This window comes from Patagioenas fasciata, unplaced genomic scaffold, assembly GCF_037038585.1.
Source record: "Patagioenas fasciata isolate bPatFas1 unplaced genomic scaffold, bPatFas1.hap1 Unplaced_1, whole genome shotgun sequence".
NCBI lineage: Eukaryota > Metazoa > Chordata > Aves > Columbiformes > Columbidae > Patagioenas > Patagioenas fasciata.
The window spans coordinates 764,397-787,334 of record NW_027288510.1 but is presented as its reverse complement, the minus strand read 5'-3'; the positions used below and the strand labels follow the sequence as shown (position 1 = coordinate 787,334).

General features: G+C 49.5%; 1 pseudogene; it reads left to right on the top strand.

Annotated features, from left to right (window-relative positions):
• The window catches only part of LOC139825464 (uncharacterized), a 347,351-nt pseudogene that overhangs the window by 306,468 nt on the left and 17,945 nt on the right, over positions 1-22,938 (top strand).

The window sequence follows — 22,938 nt, the reverse complement described above, 5'->3', positions numbered from 1 at the left end:
AGCCCAGGTACCATCAACCTTCTTGGCCACAGGGCACATTGCTCATGGTTAACCTGCTCACTTGGGTCTCATCAGATTCCTCCCATGTCCCCAGCCTCCATCACCTGGTTCCCAGTGACAGTTCACAGCAGGGCAGGGGACTCTCCAGCAGAGCCAGCACTGGGGAGACAAAGGGCAGCCCTCAGCCTGCCTGCTCCTTCCCATCTTACCTTGATCTGCTTGGGCTGGGGACAGGATCCTGATCCCTTCAGCTTCCCTCTGGGCTTTTGGGGAAGAGAGGCTGCCCTGTAAGCAGTGATGCTGAGGAAACGGCAAGATTGGGGTTTGTGAGAGCTGGCAAGGCTGGGGTTGAAGAGTCTGCTCCCTGCCCGTGCCAGCCCAAGTGACCCACTGTGTGGTCATGTCCCTGTGTCCCCAAGGCACTGCTTTCTCCCTGAGTTGTGCAGGGACTGGGACCCTTTGGCCCAGCCATCTGGCTTGGGACAGACTTCTCCCGGTGGGGGCCAGGGCCACCTCGTTATCCTTTCCAGCCAGATGAAATACTGTGGTTAGTGGTGAGGTTTGTGCACCGTGACTTGGGATGATTTAACCAGTGTTCTTGCTTGATCAGTTTTAACTGCAAAGCAGAATGGAGGAAGACAATTTGTTTCCTCTTGGTGAAAGCAAACTGCTCGCTGTTGGAATATATATTTCTGTCATCAGGCTTGTGGTATGAACAGGAACAAGTGTCCTCCCTTGGGAACTTGCAAAGCAGAATTCCTCATGCTGAAAAACTCTTTCTCCATTGCACACCAAAGATGAAGGGACTTTCCTGCAGATGAAGTTCCCTGAATCTAAATGCAGCCCTCGCTGGTACCTTGGGCTGTCACAGCCTGTGTTTGTGGGGCTGTGGGTCCCTGCTCTAGTGACAGTGGCAGGAACACTCAGCCTGTTGTCCTTGTTCTCTCTCTGGTAGCAGATTAAATCTGGGTACGGGAAAGGGGGAAGTGTCAGACGTCCCCACGGTGCTGGTGCTCCTGGCAGAAAACAGAGGCTGCAGCTGTACCATGGATTGTTGGGGTAGGAGGGAGCTAGAAGTGACTCTTTTGGTTGAGGTGGTAAGTCTCTTGTGTTAATGATGGGTGAGAAATACATGAAACCGTGGGGGAAAAGTCTTATGGAGAGTGCACAAGAGCTTGGCCATGCAGCTCTGAAAAAAAGTAGTCAATCATCTCATTTTTTACCAGGTGTCTGGGATCACATCTCCATGGTGATGGATGATGTCCATGACCTCGAGCAGAGGATACAGAAAGCCAAAAACAATGTTGAGGAGATCCAGACCATCGTGGGATCGTGGGCGTCGCCCATATTTGTGAGAAGAGATTGTAAAAGAGAATCGCTGCTGAGCCTGGAGGACTGTCAGGACCGCCTGGAACGGCGTTACAGCCTTGTCCGAGAGTCAGGGCAGAGGATTCATCTGCTGGTGAAGGTGAGGGGGGACCTTCTCCAGGGGTTTGTTGACTCTTCATAGGCTCTGGGTGTCTCTCCGCTCTGGTGAAAATGTCCAGAGCTGCTTCACCTTAAAATTAACTCCCTTAACTCATTTGAAAAACTTACCTGTTGTTGATGAAGGAATACTTTGATGGGTGAGCTGGTACAGCTGAGTGTGCGGGGCTGCTGACCAGGCACCGAGTTTGGAGCAGGAGTGGGAGCCGATGCAGCCCAGTCTGGCTCCCAGTCCTGGTTCTTGTGAAGCCACTAGAGGGGAGTCGTGCATCAGGCTTTGGGATCCTGCTCAGAGGAAAAACTCCTCCGAAATATTCACCTTAAAATGGAGAGGCAGCTGGCTGTGGCTGACCTTTCTGCTTTAGGCTTGTTGTTCCTCTGTGGGAGCAGGAGGTGACGCTGTCAGTCCAGGGAGAAGCTGAGTAACAAGAAAAAAGCTGCTGTCTGAACCCTGGGTTTTTTCCAGTGGCTTTGCCAGAGCTGAGAGTCCTCTTTGCAGAGCAGGAGAAAGCCCAAATCTCTGCGCCTCACCTGCCCAGAGGTTTTAGCGTGTCAGGGACAGCACCTTGGCTGGAAGGCAGATGGATTTTAGGTCCAGCCCACTCCTGAGGGTCACCATCTGGCCTTGGACTCTGGAGAGACTGGGCTGACCCTCTCTGGGACACTGAGCCCTTGTTGCTCACCTTACTTCACTGTCTGCACTCAGCCTTGGGCTTCTGACCCACTTCTGTAGCCTCTGAACCCACGGCGAGGATTTTACTATGCCCATGTTGTCCTGCTGCTACAGCTGTGACAGGCTCAACCACCTCCAGCTACACCCAAAAGATGGGAACACTTCCTAAATTGACCGGAGAGAACATGGGGCTGTGGCCAAGGCAGAAGGGCTGGCACCGCTGCTCTGGTGGCTCACAGGGCAGGACCAACTGCAAAGCAGCATGAAGGTCCTGGGGAGGGAAAGGCACCGTGGCCCAAAATAGGATGTCCCCATGCCTCTGTCCTGCTGCGCTGGTCAAACCTGGAGGAACAGCAGCAAAGGGGCCAAGAGCTGGTCTGCTGTGTTTCCCTTGGGTGTTCAGGTCTTCTTTTGAGCAGGTGAGTCTTGAGGCTGCTGAGAGAAGAGCACAGAGAGTTTGGGTACGTGCACCCACAAGCACAGGCAGGACAGTGAGATGCTGGCTTGCATTGCCCTTTTGCACCAGGATGAGGCCTCTGGAGTAAAGGTTCAGTAGAACACCAGTGACAAGGGGGCATTGTCAAATACAAGGGCATGGGACGGTGAAGAGGGGGTGGTGCTTTCAAATGGGCATTCCCATAGTGTTCAGTCCTGTGAAGTTCCCCTTTCTCTTGTGTCAGCAAAATGTGGAGGTGAGTCTGCAAGGCACCAGAGCCCTGGCTTGCTCTGTTAACAGTTTAATCACTCAGCGTTGATGTGTAAAGTTGGGGAGCAGCAACTCTGGGTTGACTCAAGCCCAATTGGCAATGCCACTCTATCTTGAGGAGGCTGAGGCCAGACCTTCTTGCTCTCTGCAACTGTCTGAAAGGAGGTTGGAGCATGGAGGGGGTTGGTCTCTTCTCCCAAGTAGTAAGAGATAGGATGAGAGGAAGTGGCCTCAAGTTGCACCAAGGAAAGTTCAGATTGGATATTAGGAAAAAATAATTCACAGAGAGGATTGTGAAGCTTTGGAATAGGCTGCCCAGAGCAGTGGTGGAGTCACATCCCTGGAGGTGTTAACAAATGTACAGATGGGGTTCTTAGGGACATGGGTTAGTGGTGGAGTTAGGTTATGGTTGGATTCGATGATCTTGAGGGTCTCTTCCAACCAGAATGATTCTATGATCTCATGTGTGCCAAGCTGCCATGCCACTGGGAATGGCACCCTCTCCTGTGTCCCCAGAGATGAAATACAGCCAGCTTTGAACCCCTGGCAGCAGACTGCAAGCTGGACCTTACGTTTTTTTTGAGCCCGTGCCTGTGTTGAGAGCCCCTGGCAGGCTTAGGAGAAAGAGCCCTCAGAGGGCATAGCAAGGCCGGAACAGGATCACGGCAGAGCCTGGGAGGTGCAGGGGATGGATACCCAGGCTGGTCTTGTGGGTGTGGAAGAGGAGACGCAAGAAGGATGGGGCCATTCTGTGGCCTAGAAAACCGTGAATTTCCTGACTGTGAACTTGCCTGGAGGTAAGGAACGCAATAAGCTGAGAAGGGAGGCTGTAAGCCAACCCTTTGTCTTCTGATCCCAATCTTTAACTATTTTCACTTGGTTTATTTAAAAACCCTTTTCTGAATTTTAAAGTTCTCTTGTTTTGAGATGACCATTTGTAGGGCAGAGGTGTAAGCAGTCCACTTGGAAGGACTCATCCACCCAAGGTAACATTATACAGGCCACAAGGACTGAGGCTTCATGCATTGGGATGAGCCTTTGGCCCAGGTCTGCAAAGCACCCTTGAGCCCTTTGGCCTCAGAGAAGAGGGAGGAGAAGGTTGCAGGGCTGCTAAGTCTCTCACGCACTCCATTTTTACCTTGTGATTATTTTGAGTTGCTTCAGATGACAAAGCAGCCCTTGACAGAAGGAGAAAATTGTGGCCATGCTACCAGCAGCAACATCCGTCTGTCTGGTTTCTCTCCCCCCGCAGGGCTGGTACCTGTGTGCTCATTGCCATGAGTCCTCAGCTGTGGGCAGCTCTTGTAGGACAGACTCAGCCCCGCTGTATTTCAAAGTGTCGTCTTTTTCTTCCAGGAAAACCAGAGCCTCTTACTTGCAGACCCAGCATCTGACATCTGGAAGGCCTATGTGGATTACGTGGATGAGATAGTTCTGGATGGATTCTTCACTGCCATTGAGTGCTCACTCAAGTAGCTCCTCGAAAACACAGGTAACTGCTGGTTCCTCAGCTCTGGCCGTGATACCATCTTCAGTCTCACCAAAAGGAAGTTTCTGTTTTGTGCTTTGACTTGTGGTGGTCTTTCTACTCTGCCTCTTGCATTGTCTACAGCAAGTGCTGGAGGAGCCTCCAGACTCAGAGGGTAACTCTGTCCCCTGGTCACTGGAGCAAAGCCTTGCTCAAGGGAAGGGACAGAGATGACTGTGCACCATTTGCTGGGATTTGTGAACAGACAAAATTGAGGCATCATTCCAAGTCTGTTCTTGGGCATCAGCCATCTCCTGACCTCCCATGCACAAAGCATCAAGGTGACACAACCTTTCGTTTGTGGAGAGTCTCAAGAGTTGGTTCTGTGGATGAAAGACATGAAAGAAAAACCTCCATCACTGAGGAGTGAGGAGAGGGGTCACCAAAGCAGAGCTCCTGCCTAAGGCTGCCACGGAGGGTCACTCTGCTGAGAGCAGCTGTGTCCAGCTAAAGCACATCTTCAGAACGCTTCCCTCCTGGATGTGGAGGCACACTGAGCTGGAGAATTGCATCCAGTTCCTCACCATCTTGTTAAAAACAAGCACATAATTTCACATTTGTGAAACCAGTTGGTGTTTTATTTTTTCATGCCTTTCTCCACTAAATTAAAGAGCCTCTTGGTTCCTGTTGTTTTTCTCCTCTTTAAGTACTTATGCGCTGTAATTGTTCAGCTCTCAGACTCCCTTTTGATTAGCTGAAGAGCCTGGTCTCTTTAAGGCTTCCCTCCACAGCATTTTTCCGGTCCTTAAATCACTTGTGTCTCATCTGTTCTCCAGTATCTCCTGTGGGTACCAGAACACCAGCTGGTTTGGCAGCCTCCCCTCTGCGTTGTATGCAGACACAATGTCACTGGACCCAGCGAGTGGGTGTCCCGCCTGCCTGGTGTCCCTGTGGGGCATGTGTGTGTCTTGTGGTGGGATGTTAGTGGTGGCTCTAGATCACTTTTCTCCCCTTCAAAAATAACCTGGCACCTCTGTTCTTCCCTACCAGATCCCAAGGCAGGGCTTCCTCCCCTGTTTGAGGTGCAGCTGGATTTGGTGATCCCAGATTTGATATTTCAACCCTCCTTGGACCCTGGCACAAACGATGGCTTCTACGACGTGGTGGAAGGTCTTCTCAACGACATCTACCGGATCTCATCGCTGGTGCCCAGGCTGGCTGAGCACAGCGGCTTCCTCCACTACCAGGTCCGTGGCTGTGGAGCTCCCTCACGCTGTGTGGCAGTGAGGAGGTGCCACGCTGCCCCCGCATCGCTGCGAGCTCCTCTCCTCTTCTCTCCAGGCTGACACGGAGGACATGGCTGACCTGGCCGACATGCGCCATGAGCTGATGGGGCGTGTGCAGGCCGTGATGGCGGCCTGCTGTGATTACCGCAGTGCCTTCGACCACTACTCCTACCTGTACGGGGAGGACAGAAAGGAGTTCTTCCGCCAGTTCCTCCTCTACGGGCACATTCTCACTGCGGCAGAAATCGAGGCCCATGCAGAGAACGGGGTCCCTGAGTCACCTCCCACGCTGCAGCAGTTCCGAGAGCAGATTGACTCCTACGAGAAGATCTATGAGGAGGTGAATCGCATCGAGCCCATCAGCATTTTCCAGAGTTGAATGAAAGCTGATGCTCGGCCTTTCAAAGCGTCTCTGCTGAATGTGATTAAACGGTGGAGCTTGGTGTTCAAGCAGCATCTCATGGACCACGTCATGCACAGGTAGGAACCGTTCTACCTCTTCTTCCCAGAACCAAAGTGGGTTTCTCTTGTGTTGGCTGGGCTTTATCATTTCACACTGATAAGCAAAAGGCTAATACAGGAGCAAGAGGAGGGGGCACACACCCCCTGCCAGCTCCATCGCATCTCTGCTAACTTTCATCCCCTCGTCTCTGCTGGGAGCAGCTGGTCCAGCTGAGTGTGTAAAGTGCAAACAGTTCCACGAACTCGGTACCATCGACATCCTGCGAGCTGATGCTCCTACGACCTACTGTGTGGTGTTGGACAGGATGTCTGTTTGTCTGTTCATCCTGGTCCAACTAATCTAATCTCTTCTAGGGCTCTATGCTTATTTTGTTGAATTTGCCATCAGTAAAGCTGCATTAATGCCATGAGATACTTGCTCCGTTTCTAAATGCAGTGCTCTTTTGAGTGCACTCTTTGTAAAAAAAGTAATTTGGGTTGCCTGGCATGAGCAGTCATGGGGAGGCAGTTTCAAGGTTACAAAAAGGAGGAGCTTTGGATGTAAGTTTTGAATGAACATGTGTTCCCTGCTCTGAATAGCTGCTCAGCCGCCTGGTCTCTGCAGGATGATGTGTTAGGTGATTTATTTGAGTAGTAGCAGCTGAAGGATGCCACAGGGCTTGGATGCTTACGAAGAAATATTTACAGACATATGTACTAGTGAAGGCTGCTGCGTGTGGTGGCTGCTGTGATCTCTTGTGTTCTTTTCAGCACGATAATTCCTGTGCAAAGAGGTTTTTGCATAGGTTAGAACAGGCATTTAGGAGTTCTTATTAAGAGCTCCTGACTCAGCAGTTTAGTCTTTAATAGGTGAAGTGTTTAGGGCTATGTTTTGGTCCAGCAGCATCCACAGAATTTAAGCGGGCACTTCAAAAGTAAGCGTTTTGAGAAGGGAAGAATGGAAAGGACCAAAGATCCAGGAGCCCATCAAGCTCTGCTAACAGTGTCCAGCAGCTGGTGAGATCAAGAAGCAGGTAGGGAAACTTCCCCCAAATAGTCTCCTTGTCTCTAACCATTCATACCTGAGGACTTTGAGAGTCATGGGTTGTACCTTTGTATCTAAAGACCTGGATGGATTTTTTTTTCTCCCACAAATGTTCGGTTGCTTTTCTGAACCGCTGTGAATTTTTAACATCTGCATCCTTCTGCAGCAGAGACTTACCCTCTGAAATAAGGCAGCGTGCGAAGAAGAATCCCTGTTTGTTGTAGCTTTACAACCTACCAGGTTCATTTGTTGAATTCTTGTATTGGAAGAGATGACATGAAAACTGTCCTTTCAAATTCACTCTCTTCAGACCACAGACCCGAGCTCACAGGTCTCCCTTATAGAATCATAGGATAGAGTCATAGAATCTGTTTGGTTGGAAGAGACCATCAAGATCACAGAGTCCAACCATAACCTGACTCTGGCACTACCCCATGTCCCTGAGAACCTCATCTATATGTCTATCCAACCCCTCCAGGGATGGTGACTCCACCACTGCCCAGGGCAGCCTGTTCCAAGGCCCGACAGCCATTTCTGTGAATAATTTTTTTCCTAATACCCAATCTGAACCTCCCCTGGAGAAATTTGAGGCCATTTTATCTTATCACTTGCTACCTGAGAGAAGAGACCAACCCCCTCCATGCTCCAACCTCCTTTCAGACAGTTGCAGAGATCAGGTCTCCCCTCATCTCCTGTTCTCCAGGCTGAACAGCCCCAGCTCCCTCAGCTGCTCCTCGTAAGACTTGTGCTCCTCAAATGCCTTTTCTCCAACCTGTGAAGTCCCAACCCATTTATCCGTTCCTCACAGGAAGCTGTACCACATCTATGGATCCCTGTGAGCATGAACTGTGGTTCTGATGCCCTCAGCATGTTGCCATGTGATGGGCAGAGTTAGCCAGGCCTTTCCCTCTCCGTGCCAGTCCAGCTGCCTGGATGATTCCGGTAGGAACTGCTCTCATTTGGTGCTTTCCTGTTTTGTGTTCTACAGCTTGTCTGACCTGGACGAGTTCATAAAAACTGCTGACAAAGGTTTGAGCAAAAAGGTTGAAAAAGGCGATTATGATGGTTTGGTGGAGATCATGGGGCATCTCCTGGCCGTTAAGGAAAGGCACAGTGTCACCGATGCCATGTTCGAGCCCCTGAAGCAAACCGTCGAACTGCTGAAGACGTATGAGCAAGAGCTGCCGGAGGAAGTCTATAAGCAACTGGAGGTGGGTGAAAAGCTGCGGTGGACACGGCGGTTTGCCAAGTAGCCAGCGTCAAAGAGTATGAGCTTAAGAGCATTGCAGGAATATTTAAAGCCCCACTCCCTGTCATTAGAGGGCCTCAGTGGATAGTATTTTACTATTGTGGGATGTGCCTTAATAGCTCTAAATTTTGGAGTTATATTGAGATTTTTCTTTTAAAGCAGAGATTAAGCCTTTTGTTATGTATGAAAAACATAGAATTGCCTGCTCCAACTCTCAGCGATTACTCTTGAAAAAAATTAATGCATTTTCAAATACATCTGTTAATTAGTTTGAATTATAATTATTTTTAAATAAGCCAGTTCTTGGCAACTGTGGAGATGGGAAGGATAATGTTGGCAGAGGAGTCGCCTTCTCATAGGACTTCAGTCCTCCACTAGGTCTATAACACCCAATCTGCTTGACCCAAAGGACATCACTGGGAGCACGTTATGAAAGTATTTCAGCACCTTTCCACATCTGGCCCTGATGAATCAATTTTTCTTTGGGGAATTCTTCTCATTTCTGGACAGGGGACCATGAGGTGAAGGTTGGAAAAGCCTGTGGGATGCCCAGCCAGCCTTGGGGAACTGGCAGCAGTCACCATGTTACGGTGGAGGAGCGTGTGGCTACATACTGATGGATACCCCTTAGTCACGGGGCGTTGTGTGCAGAGGGCTCTGTGTAGGACACCAGGTTTAAGGCAGAGCTTTTTGGGGAGAAGTTCCTCCCTCTGCTGCAGGCTTGGATGGGACCTGAGCGGGGTTTAGCAATCCCCCAGTTTTCTGCTGGTGCAGCCGTGATCCACGGATGGTTGTATCACCAAATCTGACACGGGTAAGGGTCCTAAAGATAACTGGATTCCTACAGACACCCTGAAAAACAGAAGAGCTGCATTAAATGAATGTTTTGGCTGCTACAGCAGCTTCAGTTCAGCATAAAAAATGGTGCTATGGGGAACCCAGCTCTGCTGATTCCTCTGCCCAAGAGCTGCTTGCTTGGTGCCTGTTTGTGCGTGTAGATTTGAACAACTGATTTATTTTTCTGACAGAAGAAATGAGGTATGCAGGGCAGCCATTCAGATGGAGGAGATAACAAAACAGTTTCGTTCTTTCTGGCAAGTGACAGCAACACATAGTTGAATAATTCATTCACTGCTGTACACAGTAGGAAAACCAAAGTAAGTTCCTCCAGGTACCGCTCCCTCCATGGCCATGAAGATGGATGGGCTGGAGCTGATAGTTTGTATGAGAAGGACAAGGAAGCAGCTCCATGTGTGCCCTGCTATGGTCATGGATAGTGATTTCTACAGAGACTGGAACATGAAGTGCCAGAAAGAGACCCCTCAGGAGGGACTGGCCCTGCTCTGGCCGCCTCTGCTGCCTCCAGGTTATTTCGCTTCTTTGCATAGTGTTGGTGCATCTCCATTAGTCTTCTCAACTATGTGCACTGGGATGAAAAGAAGCCCAAAGTCTTTCCTGTAGGCTGGCACAGTACCTGGGGAAGTGGGAGAGCAAAGCTGTGGGACTTGAGGACAGCAGAGCCCTGGCTGGTGTCACTGTCTGGGGTGAGGATTTGGCTCGAGAAGTCTAGTGAGAAGAGAAGAAATCAAATCTCTTTCTAAATAAAATCCTAGGTGCAAAGGGTGGATTGTTAGCAGTGCTGTGCACCAGCAGCTTGGATGCAGTCCTGAGAAAGAAACTGTCTTATTTAGTACTAATATTATACAGGCAGGCTGGAGGGATTTGCCCCAGAAAGCTCTGTAGAAGTCCTTCTGGCATAATATCTTCTGCTCTAAGAGCTGGCTGGAAATTTCCCAGGCTCTGTTTCTTAATTAGCTCTGGGAAGCCGGACGATCTGATGAACTTGCATCCTCAGCCCACCCTCCTGCCTCCAGCCAGCTCTGGGTCCCGCTGGGCTCGGTGTCAGGAGAACTGTGCTCTCTCAACCACCGAGCCATCCTGGGAGCCCAGGATCTGGTCTGGGACCCTTCTTCTGAAGTTATTTAACATGTTTTTGCAATCAGAGCAGTCAGTTTTAAAGTCTCAGTCTTCATTCGTCTTCAAAATTGTGGATAACTGATAAGTTTTATCCCGAATTGTGTTTAGCTTTTGCATCACAACAAAACTTCCTTGCAGTTTTAGGCATGGAATCTGTTGCTTTTCCTGTTCTGTGATTGTCCATAAACAGATCAGTCACATCTTATATCAAATAGCAAATACTGCCTACCGTCATTTAAATTTTGCTTGCAGGAGCTGCCAGAAAAATGGAACAATATAAAGAAGCTGGCGATAGCTGTGAAGCAGCATGTGGCTCCTCTGCAGGCGAACGAAATGACAGTTGTGCGCAAGAGCTGTGCGGCGTTTGATGTTGAGCAACACAGGTTCAGAGAGCGATTTCGGAAAGAAGCACCATTCAGGTACAGTGAAATTATAACATCAGAGAAGCCCTGAGGAAGAAAAGCTTCATGGGATCATCTCGGAGTGTCCTGAGGATGTGTTCTTGAACCCTTGCATACATTTCCTACCTGCTCACGGTGTTGTATCTGTTATGCCCTGGGTGTTTTGTCCCTGCAAACACTGTAAGGTGTTAGCAAGAGATTCAATCTGGATGCTGAGTGCACAATATTGCTTAAAGGGGTTGTCAGCAGTGCCATGTGGCTGCACCATCAATGGGTACTATAGATGTATCATGTCTGCTTTGTGTCTCAGAGGCACCATTTGTTTTATGTTTTCTTTAGAAGTTGTTACAATATCACTTATGAAGAATAAACATTTCTTTCTAGGTTTGACACCAAAAAGCCTTATCAACTGCTGGATACAAAGCACATTGAGATTAAACAAATGGAGTCAGCCATGACCTCGATTTATGAATCAGCTGGTCTGTTTGAAGTCATAGTGCCAGACTATAAACAACTGAAGCAGTGCCGAAAGGAGCTGTGTCTTCTCAAAGAGCTCTGGGATATGATCTCCCTTGTGGGCACTTGCCTTGATGACTGGCAGACCACCAAATGGGCGGATATTAACGTGGAAAACATGGATCTGGAGTGTAAAAAGTTTGCAAGAGAGATTCGGAATTTGGATAAGGAGGTGAGGGCGTGGGATGCTTTCACTGGGCTGGACAGCAAGGTGAAGAACATGCTGACGGCCCTGAAAGCTGTGGCAGAACTTCAAAATCCCGCCATTAGGGAAAGGCACTGGAATCAGCTGATGCAGGTGACGGGTGTGAGGTTTGTGATGGACTCGGACACCACGCTGGCTGACCTCCTGAAGCTCAACCTCCATAACTTTGAGGATGAGGTTCGTGGCATTGTGGACAAAGCGGTACGAGAAATGAGTATGGAGAAAGTCCTGAAGGAGCTAAAAATGAGTTGGAGCACCATGGAGTTTCAGTATGAGCCTCACCCCCGGACGAACATCCCGTTGCTGAAGTCAGACGAGGAACTCATAGAAACTTTAGAAGACAACCAGGTGCAGCTGCAGAATTTAATGACATCCAAATGTATTGCTTTCTTCTTGGAGGAAGTGTCCATATGGCAGAGGAAGCTGTCCACAACAGATTCCGTCATTTCTCTCTGGTTCGAAGTGCAGCGTACGTGGTCTCACTTGGAGAGCATATTCATAGGCTCAGAAGATATACGGGCACAGCTTCCTAAGGTATGAAATCCCAAATCCTATTTTTCCTGTGTGGAAAGCGTTGAAGAAGAGCCTCCATTACACAGAAGAAGGTTGTCTATATTGCCGTGTTCCCCCAAGCAGGACTGTTCTCTTGCTGCATTGCTTTCTTGGAGGCTCCCTTAATGCTACAGCAGTTTCCCCAGTGTTGCCCCAGGATGTTTTTGTACTGTTGGTTGTGCCTGAACCCTGCTGAGAAACTGTTTTTCCTCCCCTCCACCATTGCACAGCAGATGCAGAGTTCCTGGAGGCTGAGCAGGAGGCTGCTGGCTTCCTTCAGTGATACAGGCATGTTCCCTCTTTCCTTGGAGGGGAGAAGACGGAGATAATTACTCAGATGGTGCAAATTGTCAAATCAGAGCTGGACCAGGCAGCTTTGCAGTATCCGCTTCCCTGCCTCCAGTGCTGGTGCAGCAGGAGAGCAGCTCTTCTCCCACTTCAGCTTCAGAAAATTGAGCAGAGTTGTCATTGATGCCCTCCTCAGGGTTGTGACCTCCTCAGGGCTGTCTTTGAGTCCAGCTTCCAGTCTTATTCCCTATTCTCTTGATTATTTAGAAAATCTTCCAAGCTTGTTCCTGGCCCCGCTGGACCACTCGCAGCCCTGTGGAGGAACCTGCCTTTCACTCACGAGTGACCCACAGTTGGCTGTGTGACCCCCGTCCCTGTTCACGAGCAGCATCGCTGACAGCACCACTGTGGGACGAACACCCACGAGGGGATGTGCGCAGCCCATTGACCCCTGGACAACACACTGTTCTGTCTCCAACCCTGCACTCTGCTCTGCTTGGACTGTTCCTCCATCTGCTTCAGAGAGCACGCTGTGCTGAGTGTCCTGGGGGCAGTTTTTGGCCCCTCACACCAAGAAAGCCCTTGTGGTGCTGGAGCAAGTTGAGAGAAGGGAATGGAGCTGGTGAGGGGCTGGAGCACAAGTGTGATGGGAGCGGCTGAGGGACCTGGGGGATTCAGCTGGAGAACAGGAGGTGAGGGGAGACCTTCTGATCTCTGAACTGCCTGAAGGGAGCTTGGAGCCAGGGGGGGTCGGGCTCTGCTCCCCAGGAACAAGCGCCAGGAGCAGAGGAAACGGCCTCAAGTTGCGCCAGGGGAGGCTGAGGTTGGATCTGGGGAACAATTTCTTCCCCAAAGGGCTGTGGGGCATTGGAACAGGCTGCCCAGGGCAGTGCTGGAGTCACCATCCCTGGAAGATGTATAGATGAGGAACATGGTTTAGTACTAGATTTAGGTTATGGTTGGACTCAGTGATCTCAATGGTCTCCTCCAGCTAAATGATTCTATGATTCTGGGCACACCTCGCTCACTGGGCAATATATACAGGTGCTGATAACCAGTGCCCTGAGGCTGTACCATGTGCCAGCAAGCTCTTAATATCCAGGAGCTATCTAATGTCATGTATGAAATTGCATCATGATTTACATTTGCATCCTGCTGGGCAGCTGTCTGCATCTCAGTAGCTGTCTGGCAGTGGTATGAACCATAGAACCATAGGATGTCCTGACTTGGAAGGACCCATCAGGATTGTCAAGTCCAACTCCTGTCCCTGCACAGGACACCCCACAATTCACCCCATGTGTCTGAGGACATTGTCCAGTCTCTCCTTGAACACTGTCAGGTTGGGGCTGTGACCCCTCCCTGGGAGCCTGTTCAGTGTCCAGCACCTCTGGGTGAAGAACCTTTTCCTCATGTCCCACTGCCCTCCCTGGCACATCTTCTGCCATTCCCTGGGTTCTGTCACTGTCACAGAGAAGAGCTCAGCCCTGCCCCTCCTGCTCCTGCTGAGGAACCTGCAGCCCCATGAGCTCTGCCCTCAGTCTGCTCTGCTCCAGCTGAGCAAACCCAGGGACTTCAGCCGCTCCTCATACGGTTTCCCCTCCGAACCCTTCACCAAGTTCATGTCCCTCCTCTGGACACCCTCCAGTAGCTTTATCTCCTTTTCTCCTGTGTCCCCAGCCCTGCACACAGTGAATGCTGCAGGTGAGGCCGCCCCAGCACAGAGCAGAGCGGGACAATCCCCTCCCTGCCCGGCTGGCCGTGCCATGCTGGATGCACCAGGACACGGGGCCCTCTTGGCTCCAGGGACACAGGTGGCTCAGTCAGCAGCTTCTCTTCCGTAAAAGAAAGACTGAAGCTCAAAGTCTCTGTAGCTGAGCACCCTCAGGATGCATCCAGGGCTGGGGGGATGTGCTGACAGGCTGTGGGATGCTCACCTGGAGCTGGATCTGTGGCGTGAGTGTAGGGAGGGCTCAACCTTCCAGATGGAGCCTTGCTCCTGGGGCTGAACACAGGGTAGCGTGGAAGTGTTACCTGGACTGCTTGGAACACTTGTTCAGTGTCCCGCCTCACTTAGGAGGCCTGACCTGGGAAGAAGGGAGGAGCAGAGATGTTTTGAACATAGCTTGCTTTATTCTTCAGTGTTTAGCTCCAGAAATTCAGAGTCCCTGTTAGATATGGAGCATAATTGTTGATGTGGGCCTCCGGTGCTGACGTGGGGTTTCCATACCCTCATTGAAGGCAAGGAAGGGCTCTCCTCTACAAGAGTCATCATACCCGTTTTGTGGATGGGTGTTGGGATTCCTGTGCTGTAGCAGGAGGGGAGGAGTGCACTCACATGAGGCTGGTAGCCTTTCCACGGTGTGGGAGCATCTCCTGCTGCTGCAGCCAGGGAAACTTGGTACTTCACCTGGACATGGGAGAGAGAGATTTATGAGGTTTTCCAAGGGGAATTAAATCCCATGAAAATGGTTGGTCCTAGACATTGCCTCCTGCATGGAGCACTTTATCCACAACCCCTTTGGGATACAGTGACAAGAAGGCAAGTGCCTGTTTGCAGACTAGTTTCAGGCAAGTCAGTGGAAGAGCCATTCTGGAATGGTGGAGGGGTCCCTGTCTGCACTGGACAGAAGGTTTTCCCCTCAACCCAAAGACAGCACCCAGAGGATGGAGACCTTTAGCACAAAATCCATGTTTTACCATGAGCATGTTTGTGTTGCTTTTTAGGACTCCAAACGCTTTGAAGGGATTGATGCGGACTTTAAAGAACTGGCCTATGAAACTCAGAAAACCCCAAATGTGGTTGAGGCCACCAATAAACCAGGTCTGTCCCAACAACTGGAGGACATTCAGAGTAGGTAGGTACAACTTCAGTCCCAGGATTTTGTCAGAGACTGGGATCAGCTCTGATAAGTTGGTTTAACCTGTGCTCCAAGGCTTTCCTTCTGGACTGTGCGTTCTTTGCATTCACACATTGAGTCTTTTTATTCATGATCCATCACCCTGAAGCCCCCAAGGTGGATTCTGGCTTTGCGTATGTGCAAACTCTTATCTTGAATATTGATTTGCACACATACAAAGCTAGGCACTCAGTTGGTTTTAATAACATGTGGCCTCACTGCCACCCCAAATTTGGTGTCTTAAATATCTATTTAGCAGTCCAAGCAGGGATATCTGCAGCAGAGCTGATCCCATGTGCTTTAATTAACAAAATTATCTTTGTGTGTGTACCCTTCACAGATGGTATAACTAAACTCCCTGAGAAAGACCTTAATGTCCAGAGATGGATACAGTTCTCACCTAACATATGAGCTACTCTACCTGGAACACACCTGACAAGTTAACGTGAGAGCTGTTGTGTCAGTAATAACTATCCATTTAAAATAGAGATCTAATTTTACTTCCTAAACAGATAAGGCCCGTGTTCCCCACAGAGGACTAACTGCATGTTATTTATGAACTTTGAAAGCTCAGCAGCAGTTTAACATGTAAACACTGAGAGATTCATTTTAGAACGGAGCAAACAAGTTTCTTTTCAGGCTTCACAAGCACAAAAAGCTGAGTAGGTTTGAATCAGACTTTAAAATGTGCTCATTAGAATAAAAGCAGTTTTGGAAACTTTCATCCTAGTGTGAAATCACCTGTGGCAGTTGAGAGCTTGTCTAAAACAGTAAGTCAGACTGCAAAGCCTTTCTAGCCTCTTCTTCCACCTGTGTTTCTGCTTTTTGGTGAGGATTCTCTGACTCTTTGTCTGTTTGACCCTTGGGAGTGGAGAGAGATCTATGAGTTACTATGTGCTTTGTTATCTATTTGGAAAATGCTGTAAAGGACCAGCCTGCAGGCTCAGCTCATGTCTGGCATTTCCCCATGGGAGGGGAGAATCTGCTCGATAACCCAAACTGTAGCACGACACATTAAAGGATATTCACCCGCCTGTCCTGGGCTCTATTTTTCTGCTCTTCTCCCCAGGTTGTCCCTGTGTGAGAAGGCTTTGGCTGAATATTTGGACATGAAAAGATTGGCCTTTCCCAGATTTTACTTTGTTTCTTCAGCAGATTTATTGGATATTCTTTCCAATGGCACCAACCCACAGCTGGTAAGCCTTGCACTATGTCACCTTCACATTTTCCAGCTGTCAGTAATGTCAGGGTGGAAGATGCTGTCTAGGGACTCAGCTGTAGCTTATCCTTTCTTGAGTGCCTTTTCTCCCACCCTCACTTGGATTAACAATAACTCTTTCACTGCTGGCCTTCATCTGTCGTCTCTGAAAGGCAATGCGCACACTGTATGTTGTCCCATCTGTCCCTGGTGATGCTTGCAGATGGTTCTGAAAGCACTGCACAGAGCAGAGCTATGTTCTTGATACCATAAAAACAGTGGGTTTGTTTCTGCTGGGATACAGTGAGGTTGGGGGAAACCATTTCTTGAGGATCTCAGCCAAAACTTGTTGCTGAGCTTGGTTCCCCAAGCTGGGATGCCAGCAAACAGCATCTGTTGTTGAAAGAGCCACAGACCGATCATTCAAATGTGGCAGTGTTGACAACCGAGGGCTTGGAGACGTCTCTGTTTTTAGGCAGAGGAGACATCTGCTAGTCAGCCACTTCTTCCTTCCCCCATGCAAAGGTCTTTGGGATGGCCTGTTTACAGGGGAAGAGCAGAACACAGCCTGGAAGAGGTAAGACAGCTGGTGGTCAGACAGTGGCTGTGGCCAAGGCAGGACTTCCTTGGGTTGCCACCCACCCCTGCACAGCTCTGCTTGGCCTTGTTTGGGACGCATCTTTTATTCAGAGGTTGGTGCATAAAACCAGTCAAAACGTTCACAGCAAAAGGCGAGTGTTGGATGATGAACAAAGTCCTAATTCTGTCTTTTGGTAGCGAGTATTTTCACTTTCTTCAGGCTTTCCACCATTTTCAGTATTGATGTGAGCACAGGAATGGAGCAGGTTTGCATGTGTATTTGGAAATGCTGTTGTTTACCTCTAACCTTTAACGCTGCTTCTATCTGTGTCTGCTGCTGGGTGATTTCAGCCCACAGAGTATCATAAATACATAGTTGATTGATATTTAAAATGAAGAGGGAAAAAAAAACACAGGAAGCAAAGATACTGTGTTGAAATGCTCTGTTGAGTAAGAAGAAATTGCTGGTGTTTTCTGTTATTCAAAAGTATTTGCAGTAAAATCAAAGTAAATGTCAAGCAGTATCATACATAGATACACTCTCAGCCTTCCCAATGTAGTTTCAAAGTCTGATGATTCCTAAAGGAGGATTAAATACACAATGACATTATCCTCGTGAACTGGGTGCTGAACTTGTGCAGATTCAGGTGCGTTCGGGCTCTGGCAGCAGGATCGCAGCAAGTGCTGGGGTTGTGTCCGAACCCTCCAGACTGGACAGGGTCTGGGAAGGGGCAGCTGGGGATTTGTGACCAGAAGCTTCTACATGTAAGAAAAAGTTTCTACGGTTTACTTACGGTTTGAAAAGAGATAAGCTTATGGCCTCAAGATACGCTTAATGGCCTCAAGTTGTGCCAGGGGAGGTTCAGATTGGATATTGTAAAAAAATTCTTCCCAGAAAGGGCTGTGGGGCATGGGAACAGGCTGCCCAGGGCAGTGCTGGAGTCACCATCCCTGGAGGGGTTTAAAAGACATTTAGACGAGGTTCTTAGGGACATGGATTAGTGCCAGAGCTAGGCTATGGCTGGACTTGATCCTGAGGGTTTCTTCCACCCAAAATGATTCTGTGATCTGGGGGGATGCTGAGTGCCCTGTGCTTCTCAGAGTCACTTAGCACCTCCCAGGGTTTGGCCCTGCTTGTATGTGTGTGAGAAGCTGCATCCACTTGCAGCACAGCTCATGAGAGGGAGGGTTGTAGTTCTTTGTGAGTCAGTGAGTCAGAATTAGATGGACAAATCCACCTCCACCCTTCCTTCTCTGAAAGCATCAGAGCATTGGGCATCTCACGCAGAATCCCAGAATGTCAGGGTTGGAAGGGACCTGGAAAGCTCATCCAGTGCAATCCCCCCATGGAGCAGGAACACCCAGCTGAGGTTCCACAGGAAGGGGTCCAGGCGGGTTTGAATGTCTGCAGAGAAGGAGACTCCACAGCCTCCCTGGGCAGCCTGGGCCAGGCTCTGCCACCCTCACCATGAAGAAGTTTCTTCTCAAATTTAAGTGAAACCTCCTGTGTTCCAGTTTGCACCCATTGCCCCTTGTCCTATCATTGGTTGTCACCGAGGAGAGCCTGGCTCCATCCTCCTGACACTCCCCCTTTAGAGATCTGTAAACATGAATGAGTCCCCCCTCAGTCTCCTCTTCTCCAGCTCCAGAGCCCCAGCTCCCTCAGCCTTTCCTCACACGGGAGATGCTCCACTCCCTTCAGCATCTTGGTGGCTGCGCTGGACTCTCTCCAGCAGTTCCCTGTCCTTCTGGAGCTGAGGGGCCACAACTGGTCACAATATTCCAGGTGTGGTCTCCCCAGGGCAGAGCAGAGGGGCAGGAGAGCCTCTCTGACCTACTGACCACCCCCTTCTAACCCACCCCAGGTACCATTGGCCTTCCTGGCCACAAGGGCCCAGTGCTGGCTCATGGTCACCCTGCTGTCCCCAGGACCCCCAGGTCCCTTTCCCTCATTTCTCATCTCCCCTATGGGAGTTTTTCTACCTCTCTGCTGTAATTGAGAGAGGCAGCTCCTGTCTGGGACTGCTTTGGGAGCTTCCCCTTTCTGTGGGGACGTCAATCCTAGGAGAATCTCACCTTCATTGGCGTGGGGCACGCAGTGATGCAGTTGTGTGTTACGCAGTGGTCTGGAAGAAGTGCTGGTGACCTGCTCAGCTCCCAGCAGGCAGATGCTGATGTTGAGAGCCCACAGCATCTCCCTGTTGGCTTTGCAGACTCAGATGGAGGTGAACAGGAAAGAACTGAATTATTCTTTTCCTTCTGGAAGAGTGCTTTTGGTGAACATGGTTGTTCTATAGGAGGTCTGGGCTGTTTATCATAGGTCTTAGGCAGAAATAAAGATCTTTCTTCTCCATGCAAGAGAATTTAGGATATTTCACTAGCACAAAATCAGTTTCTAGTAGTGGAAAAACAGGAAAGTTCATAGTGAAGAAAACTCCACGTTGTGCTGAGAATAGGATGAGGTGGAGAAATGGCTACAGACTTCTCATCACTACATGTAGGGAAATTTGGGGTAGGAGTCATGAGGTGTTTCAATGTTTTCTATGCTTTTGCTCTGTATGGAAGATTTCCCAATGGAGAAACATGATTTATTAAGGCATGTCTGTTTTCTAAATTACGTAGAAATAGGTGGAAGTATTACAAGAGACAGCAAGAGGCTTTTGTTGGCAGTATGTTGGCCACATTTGAGAAGATGTGGTGCTACCTAAATATCCAAGATATTTTGTTAACATGATTTTGCTTGTGACATGTATAGTGATCTTCATTCCGCTCGTCCTATCTCGGTTGCTTTATTTATACAACCCGTTTTGCAGGTGCAACGTCATCTTTCCAAACTCTTTGACAGCTTGGCCAGGATGAAATTCCAGCGGGACTCTGAGCAAAAGCCAACCAAGGTTGGCCTGGGAATGTACAGTAGAGAGGAGGAGTACGTCAGCTTCAGCGAGCCCTGCGACTGCAGTGGGCAGGTGAGAGGGAAGTCCTTGTCTATCAAAACTGTCCGGTGGAGTCTGCTCCCCTGCCCCTCGTGTGAGATCCCTTGCCAAGACGTCACAGAGCTTCACTGCTCTCCCCTGGTGCATGAGAAAAGCTGGAAGAGGTGGTGATTTAGTACCTCCTTACACCACAACCTTTCGTGTCACTCTGGATAGGTCCTCACTAAGGGGGGACGTGGATGTCGCAGTCCACTGTGAGAGAAAGAGCTGTGCCATTTTTCTGACTAGGTTTTTAATTTGATTTTTTCTAAGACCTTTTGAAGGTTAGTCTTAAAGCTTGCTACAAATATCCTCGGTGAGGGAGGGGATGCAGACTGAAAAGAGACTAAGCTATTCCATAGTACCTCTGCACGGGTGTGTTTGGCAGGAGAAGGCCTTTTACCTGTTTCTCAAGTCTTCATTATTTCATACCACGAGTGAAAGTATGAAATGTAAGAATCAAGCTACTGCTCAGCTTATCTATCCTGGTAGTTTCACCTTTCTGCATGGTCTATTACAGGAAGCTAAAGTACGTAATACCGGCTACTGAGCTCCCCAGCAATGGAGCTTGCTGCGTTCAGTCTGTCTTCTTGTTGAGGGCTTTGCCTGTGAAATATGAAATTCAGCAGGAATTGTGTTCCCAAGTTTGGCAGCATCTTTCTTCTGCTGCTGGCAGACTGCCCACATCCCACCAGGGATTCTGTCATGGCCTGGAGGTGGAACACACCTGACCAAATTATTCATTGACGGAGTTCATTTTGGTTCCTCCTGTAGCTAGAGTTCAAGAAAAAAATCTGTCTTCTGTTCTTGGTGTCTGGAAGTAGATGCTAATCCTACAGTACCAGAATTAGCCAAATCTACCCAGTCTGAAGGAGGCTGTGAGGTTTGGTTAACTCATAGAATGTCCTGAGCTGGAAGGGACCCACCAGAATAATGGAGTCCAAGTCCTGTCCCTGCAGTGACAACCCCACAGGTCACCCCGTGTGTCTGAGGACGTTGTCCAGTCTCTCCTTGAACACTGTCAGGTTGGGGCTGTGACACCTCCCTGGGAGCCTGTTCAGTGTCCAGCACCTCTGGGTGAAGAACCTTTCCCTCATGTCCAGTCTAAAGAGAACTGAGATGCTTGCCTCATTTCCTATCTTCACTAATTACCAAAGGCACTTAAGAAGAGCAAATGTGTTACTGGGATTTAATCTCTTTTCCAGGGTGAAGTCTGGCTCAGTCATGTACTAGACAGCATGAGGGCTACTGTGAGAGATGAGATGACAGAAGCCGTCATGGCTTATGAGGAAAAACCAAGGGAACAATGGCTCTTTGACTATCCTGCCCAGGTATCTGCCACTGCTTCTTATCACCACTCAGGCTGGCTCGTGGAAAGGTAGCTCTTGGGTTCCCCATCAGTCCTGCCCTTCCCTTCTTTCAGCAGCTGTGGACAGGCATGTTTCTGGCCTCCACCTTGCTATCCAGGAGAGAGGGAGGATGAGTTGTCCTTTATCCTGGCGGTCTCCTGATGGAGTTTTCAGGCTGAGCTCCATGCTCTGGTTGGGGCTCTTGGTTGGGTGACAGAGCCCAGGGGCTTGGGCAGTGCAGTCTGTACAGCCAGAGCAGTGAGAGGTGCAGCAGGAAGGCAAAGTGGTGAGGCCTGATAAGAGTGAAGAGCCCCTCAGATGCACCTCTGACAACCTCGTGGTCTCCAACTCTTCCTCCTCTGCTGTGTCAGGCATGTGAAAGGTGCTGATTTACTTATAACTAGCTGCTAAATGTGTCTATCACTGAGATGGTGTTTTAAATGGATGTCATGGAGCAGATCCTTGTTGTACTGTCTGCTGTGACTACTGTATGAAAAAATACTTAATTTCATGTCACGGATGTTTCATCCTTGATCTCCCTGTGGATCCGACACTCTTGAACATAAGGAAGCTTTGGTATTTTCCCTGATACTGAACCAGCCTATTTCCCTAGGTGGCGCTTTGCTGCACCCAGATCTGGTGGACAACCGAGGTTGGGATTGCCTTTGCCAGGGTGGAGGAAGGCTACGAGAATGCGATGAAGGAATATCACAAGAAGCAAGTGACCCAGCTGAACACCCTCGTTACCATGCTGATCGGGCAGCTCTCCAAGGGCGACAGACAGAAAATCATGACCATTTGCACCATCGACGTGCATGCTCGGGATGTGGTGGCAAAGATGATAGCACAGAAGGTTGGTGTTGGCAGTTCAGCACAGTTCTGTGGGTGCTGGAGAGGGGGCTTCAGGGGGCCCAACCACTGGCCATTCAGATCACTGCCGGTCTCAGTGGGAGACGTATGACTAAATTTATTTCTACAATGTTTGTAGTAAGTGTGCAGAAAGCCCCTGTAAGCCTGCAGAGCTGTGCTGTGTCATGGCCCTGCAACACCAACTTGTAGTTGCTGCAGATTCACACCAGGAGTGAGAGCGCGGCACTGCATCCTGGTGCCAAGACATGTGCTGGTGGATGATGGTGGTGTGTTGGGAGGCTGCTGGACTCAGTCTCAGTTTTGACTTTAGAAAGTAAGAAAAAGCATTCAAGCTTTGTTCTTTGTAGCGTCCTTTGTCTGGTGTGGGGCCACAGGGACTTATGTGGGACTCCCTTCTCCTGCAACACCTCTCCCACACTACTCCCCTGTCCCTGACACCATGCCAAGTGTTTAGCCTTGCAGGTGGGTGGGAAGATGCCCTGAATGTATTGGGTTGTGGCTCTTCCCTCATCTGTGTCATCTCAGAGGCAGCCAGGCTGCTCACAGGGTTTCTGTCCTCAAGGCTCAGCTGGGCTCAGTGGTGCCTCGGTCCAGCCTGGGGTGAAGTGATGCATCTGGACCTGCCTGCTGGTTGTGCAGAGAGCGCTGGCCATGCCTGTCTTTGTCCACCTGTCCCCAGTCTGTTTCCTTGGTGCTGTCTGCAACCTCTTCCTTGTCTAGATGGCCTCTGCTCCTTCTCTCACTCTGGTTGCATTATGAGACCTTCTTCATGACTTGCTGC